Source organism: Pseudoliparis swirei, chromosome 6 (assembly GCF_029220125.1).
Source record: "Pseudoliparis swirei isolate HS2019 ecotype Mariana Trench chromosome 6, NWPU_hadal_v1, whole genome shotgun sequence".
NCBI lineage: Eukaryota > Metazoa > Chordata > Actinopteri > Perciformes > Liparidae > Pseudoliparis > Pseudoliparis swirei.
In genome coordinates, this window is record NC_079393.1 from 2724834 (window position 1) to 2730899 (window position 6066).

A 6066-nucleotide genomic window follows, 5' to 3' on the forward strand; every position below is an offset into this window, starting at 1 on the left:
GGTCAAAAATCTGAGCACGCCCTTGCTCGGATTTCCAGCCATTACAGCCCTTGGCCTGCTCAAACGTGTTGCCAGCATAGATTTGAACACTCTCAAGGCGACGTACCCTAGACTGTGCAGTGGGCTAGGTGAGGTGAAACGGGCATATCACATCAAACTTCAACCAAATGCTGTGCCTTTCTCACTGAAAACCCCTAGGAGAATTCCACTGCTGCTGGTGGGGAAAGTCAAGGAAGAGCTCCAGCGAATGGAAACGCTGGGCGTCATCAGCCGCGTGGAGGAGCCAACAGACTGGTGTGCCGGTATGGTGGTCGTACCAAAGAAAAACAGTCCACGTCTGAGACTGTGTGGATTATACCGGCCTGAATGAGTATGTGTGCCGTGAAAAGTACATTCTGCCGTCTGTGGATCAGTCCCTCGGAATGCTTGCCGGAGCAAAAGTGTTCAGTAAATTGGATGCTAACACGGGGTTCTGGCAGATCCCCTTAGCCGAAGAGTCAGTCATGTACACCACATTCATAACACCCTTCGGGCGGTTCCACTTTAACCGCCTTCCCTTCGGCATCAACTCAGCACCCGAACACTTTCAGTGCATGATGGCGGAAGTCATAGAGGGGTTGGAGGGTGTGGTCTGCCACATCGATGACTTACTAGTGTGGGGACGGGACCAAGATGAGCACGACACTCGACTCCATGCTGTGCTACAAAGAGTAGAGAAAGCAGGCATCACCCTGAATGTGGAAAAGTGTGACATCTCCAAGAGCGAGATGGCCTTTTTTGGGCCACATCATCTCAGTCACGGGCATCCGGCCCGATCCGAAGAAGACGGAGGCTATCACGGAGATGAAGGAGCCCACAAATGTGAGTGAGATGAGGAGTTTTCTCGGCATGGTCAACCAGCTGGGAAAATTCATTCCTCAGCTGGCCGAAAAGGACAAAGCACTCCGCGACCTCCTCTCGAAAAAGAACTGCTGGGTGTGGGGCACGGACCAGGCAATGGCGTTTAAGGGGCTGAAGGAGGCACTTCTCCTCCAGTGCTGGCCATGTATGACTCAAACAGGGACACTAAAGTATCAGCCGATGCATCTTCGTATGGCTTGGGAGGCGTTATTCTCCAGAAGGTGGACGGTGTCCTGTGGCTTATGCATCGCGGTCTCTCTCTCCAACGGAACAACGCTATGCACAAGTGGAAAAGGAGGCTCTAGGCCTCACATGGGCCTGTGAACGGTTCCGGGATTTCCTCCTGGGAAAGCATTTCATCCTGGAGACCGACCATAAGCCTCTTCTCAGCCTACTTGGAGCCCAAGCACTTGATCTTCTGCCGCCAAGAATTCAGCGCTTCAGAATGAGGCTCATGCGCGACTCGTATTCAATCATACATGTGCCAGGGAAGTCCCTCTGGACAGCAGACACACTGTCACGCTCGCCTGTGAAAGCGAGCATGTCCCCAGATGAAAACGAACTGATGGAGAGCACAAACATATATGTGGACTGTATCATGGAAAATCTGCCTGCCAGCCCCTCATACATAGGGAATCTGAAAGAGCAGCTCAAAGCTGACAGTGTCTGCTCACGGGTCATGACGCGGTGCAGAGAAGGATGGCCAGCGCATGTCAAACAGGAATCAGTGCTGAGAAACTACTGGCTAGAGCGAGCCACACTCGCAGTGGAAGGCGGTTTGCTCCTAAAAGACTCACGGCTGGTAATACCTGCAACACTGCGGAACGACGTGCTAGCCAAGCTGCATGAAGGACACCAAGGTGTCGTGAAATGTAAAGCGCGCGCACGCCAGGCTGTATGGTGGCCGGGACTTGGTCAGCAGATAAACGACATGGTCCTCAAATGCAGAACATGCATACAAGAGAGACACAATCCCAATGAGCCGCTCGCGCCCTCAGAGCTCCCTGACCGGCCATGGCAGAAGTTGGGGGCGGACCTCTTTGAACTGTTTGGAAAGACGTACTTACTTGTCGCCGACTACTTCTGGAGATATATTGAGATTGCACTCTTATCTCACACCAGGTCCACCGACATCGTCACGCATCTAAAGTCAATCTTCGCTCGCCATGGCATCCCGGAGGTAATGATGTCAGATAACGGACCTCAGTTTTCTGGACAGGCCTTCGCCTTGTTTGCAGCTGCATACGGATTCAGACATGTCACCAGCAGCCCGAGGTTCCCGCAAAGTAACGGCGAAGCAGAACGGGCGGTTCAGACGGTGAACAACCTTCTAAAGAAGGCAAATGACCCCGACCTGGCTCGACTCGCTTATAGAGCCACTCCTCTTCAGAACGGATACAGCCCGGCTCAGCTTCTCATGGGCCGACGTTTACGCACCACGGTGCCAACCGTTCCCTCTCATCTGGATCCGACACTGCCTGACAGCCATGCACTGGCTCAGAAGGAAAAGGAGAAGAGGATGTCAGATGCTGCACACGATAACAGGCGTCACCGTGCAAAGATGCACAGCGTCTTGTCACCAGGAGAACATGTATGGGCCACCGACGCCAAGACGTCTGGAACTGTGATCCAGAACCACTCTACTCCAAGATCTTATTTGGTGGATTTACCTCAAGGGGTGGTGAGACGCAACCGCCTGCATCTGATACCTCGACAGGCGCCTACACAAGAGAGGACGTCACCACAGCAGCACCTGTCAGAGCTCCCATGTCACCTGCTGTGACACCTCCAGTGTTACTGCAGAGACTCCCAATCTCAGAACTAGGTCTGGGAGAGCCATCATTGAGCCCACTAGGCTTAACTTGTGAAATGAAATGAAAGAAATCTCTGAAATATATGTTGAGTTATTGTTGTGTTAGGGTGTCATGGTTATGTGAAAGCTTAGTTGAAGCTAATACGTTTAGTTAAAGCACTTTATGTTACAATGTGAGAATTCAGGGAACTGCAGTTGTTTAATGAATGCACTTGTTTCATACAAGTTCCAATGCTCACCAAGGTGCCTAACATTGTTCTCCTTACAGGGTTCGAATGGTCGGATGGAAACAATAGTTTATTCTCTGTTCTTAAAAGGGAAGATGTGGTATTGTTCAATGTTACGCATAACAGTTGATTGACATGTATGTTTATCCAATAGGAAGCCCTATGTTGGTAGGCTGTGGAGTGTGGACCAATAGGAGGAGGGAGTGAATGTGTGGGGCGAGGGTCAGATACGGAGTGAGCTGGGGAATAAACATGTCAACTTCAGTCCACAGTTTGTCTCACGCGCATTACTAAGCGAACCCGACACCGTCCTCCCAAGTCCGGACTCCAAAAGAACACAAGTCTGTACTTGTGTTCTTTGAATTGAGAAACGCCGACAGTGCCCCGACATGGAGGACAGGCTGAGGCCAGCTTCCTGTCGGAGGAGACCTGAGGCTTCACGCTAACGCCTGATGTTGGACCACAGTCGATACGACCAGCTGGGCCGCCTCACGAAGACCAACAGCACTGACCACCAGGCGGGGAAGGAGTTCACGGACATTCACCAAATGTCATGAACATAATAAACGTGTTTATAAATCACACGTCTGCCTTTACGGGTCAAATACGTCATCAGGTACATTCAAGCTCCACCGGTTAGTTCAGCTGCTGCTACTTTCTGACTGGAACTACATTTAAGTTCATTTAGCAGCACAGTGGACTCACCGGCGTTGATCAGAGACTCTGCTGCTGCTGCTGTTGTTGTTGTTGTTGTTGTTGTGGGTCCAGGTGAATGTTTCTCAGACAGAAACAGAGACGTGTCTGACTGCAGCGCTGCTGTCTCTCAGACTCACTTCACTTTCGTTTCAGGAGAAGTGACTCTGCAGCTCCTCCTCTTCACTGGCTCCTCCTCTTTCACTGGCTCCTCCTCTTTCACTGGCTCCTCTTCTTTCACGAGGAGGAGCCAGTGAAAGTACTCATCATGCAGAATAATACATATTATATTGTTAGACTTAGACTTAGACTTAGACTTTCTTTATTGTCATTGTTACAGAGAACACGTTCAAAGAACAACGAAATTGAGTAGCAGTCCCCTAGGTGCACTTCAATGTAAAAAAAATAGGAGTACAACTAAAAAATAAGAATAAAAAACAAAATATGTACAGAATTATAACAGAAGTGAGTAAGAGGCATGTCAGTATTGTATACATGGTATACGAAGAATAGAAAAAAGACAACCTTATTTAAAGTGACTCGGCATTTAAAATATGTGAACAGTTGTAGTAAAATTCAAGTGTACATTTGGGCATAAGGCACATTTTTCCTGAGTGGGCATATGTTGTAATTGTTTTCACTTTTCAATATTGCACATTTGTTCTGTATTGCACATGGTGTATTGCACATTATTTTGACAGATGCAGAGAGGTTTCAGGGCCTGTTGAGCACAGTTATTGCTCTCGGATAAAAACTGTCCTTCAGTCTATTTGTTTTGTGTTCATCGCTCTGTATCGACTGCCCGAGCGCTTGAGGAGAGAGTGGCAGTGTCCTGGGTGGGAGGGATCTTTCAGGATGCTATGGGCTGACGTCAGGCAGCGCGTGTTGTAGAGTTCAGTCAGGGGGGAGGGGCATCCAATTATTTTCTGAGCGGTGTTCACGACCCTCTGGTGCGCCTTCCTCTCTGCAGCCGTGCAGCTCCAGAACCACACACAGATGCAGTATGTCAGGATGCTCTCAATAGAGCACCGATAGAATGACACTAGCAGCTCCTGTGTGAGGTGATTTTCCTGAGGACTCTCAGGAAGTACAGTCTCTGGTGTGCCTTCTTGATGGTGGCTGAGGTGTTGGTGCTCCAGGTAAGGTGTTCTTCGAGGTGTACACCCAGGAATCGGAAGTTGGAGGCTCTCCATTGTCTCCACTGATGACCAGGGGCTGAAAGTCTGTTTTTCCTCCTGAAATCGACAATCAGCTCCTTGGTTTTGGAGGTGTTCAGGGCCAGGTTGTTCTCTGTACCACCCTGCCAGCCTCTCCACCTCGTTCCATGCGCTCATCTCCTCCTGAGATGAGCCCCACTATGGTGGTGTCGTCGCGAACTTGATGACCGAGTTGCTGGAGTGTGCGGGGTGCAGTCGTGTGTGTAGAGTGAGTAGAGTAGAGGACTCAGCACGCAGCCCTGTGGAGAGCCGATGCTGAGGTTTAGGTTTGAGGAGGTGTGGCAACCCATCCTCACCCTCTGGGGACGGTCAGACAAAAAGTCCATTATCCATTTGCATATTGAGCTTGATAGTCCCAGATCTAATAGTTTGGACACCAGTCTCTCAGGAATGATGGTGTTAAATGCCGAGCTGTAGTCCACAAAGAGCAGCCTCGCGTAGCTCCCCCTCTGTTCCAAGTGGCTCAGAGTGGAGTGCAGAGCTGTGGCGATGGCGTCCTCCGTGGACCTGTTTGTTCTGTAGGCGAACTGGTGAGGGTCAAACCCGGGAGGTAGAGCTGAGGTGATGTGTATCTTGATCAGTTTCTCAAAGCACTTTGTGATGATGGGTGTGAGTGCTACTGGGCGGTAATCGTTAAGGCAGGTGATGGAGTTCTTTTTCGGCACCGGAATGATTGTGGAAGTCTTCATGCATGGTGGGACGACAGCCTGAGAGAGTGATTGGTTGTAGATCTTGGTAAAGACCCCAGCCAGCTGGTCTGCACATTCTCTCAGTACTTGTCCTGGAACACCGTCTGGGCCTGTGGCCTTCCTCGGGTTCACCGTTCTCAGCATGCGCCTCACCTCGTGCTCCTCTACGATGAGAGTGTGGCTGCTGTGAGGTGCAGGCGGGGTGGGGGGGCTGGGGGGTTGTTGAGGGGGTGTTGATGTGGCTGCAGGACGCTCTCTGCATTGTATGATAATCATTGATGTGTCGCAGCTGGTGAATATGGAGATGCTGCAGAAATCCACAGAAGGATCCATAAAGTTTTATCTTAAATTATGATTAACTTTTTGTTTTTTATGAATTTCTAAGTTTTTTATCGGATTGGTTGGTTTTCTAATAAATAATTAATAATTTCTAAATAAAGACAATATTCTGCACTCTGTGTAACTTTGATTCCACTCAACACATAAAGTCAACTCAACATAGACCCACACAACTGCCCACACACACA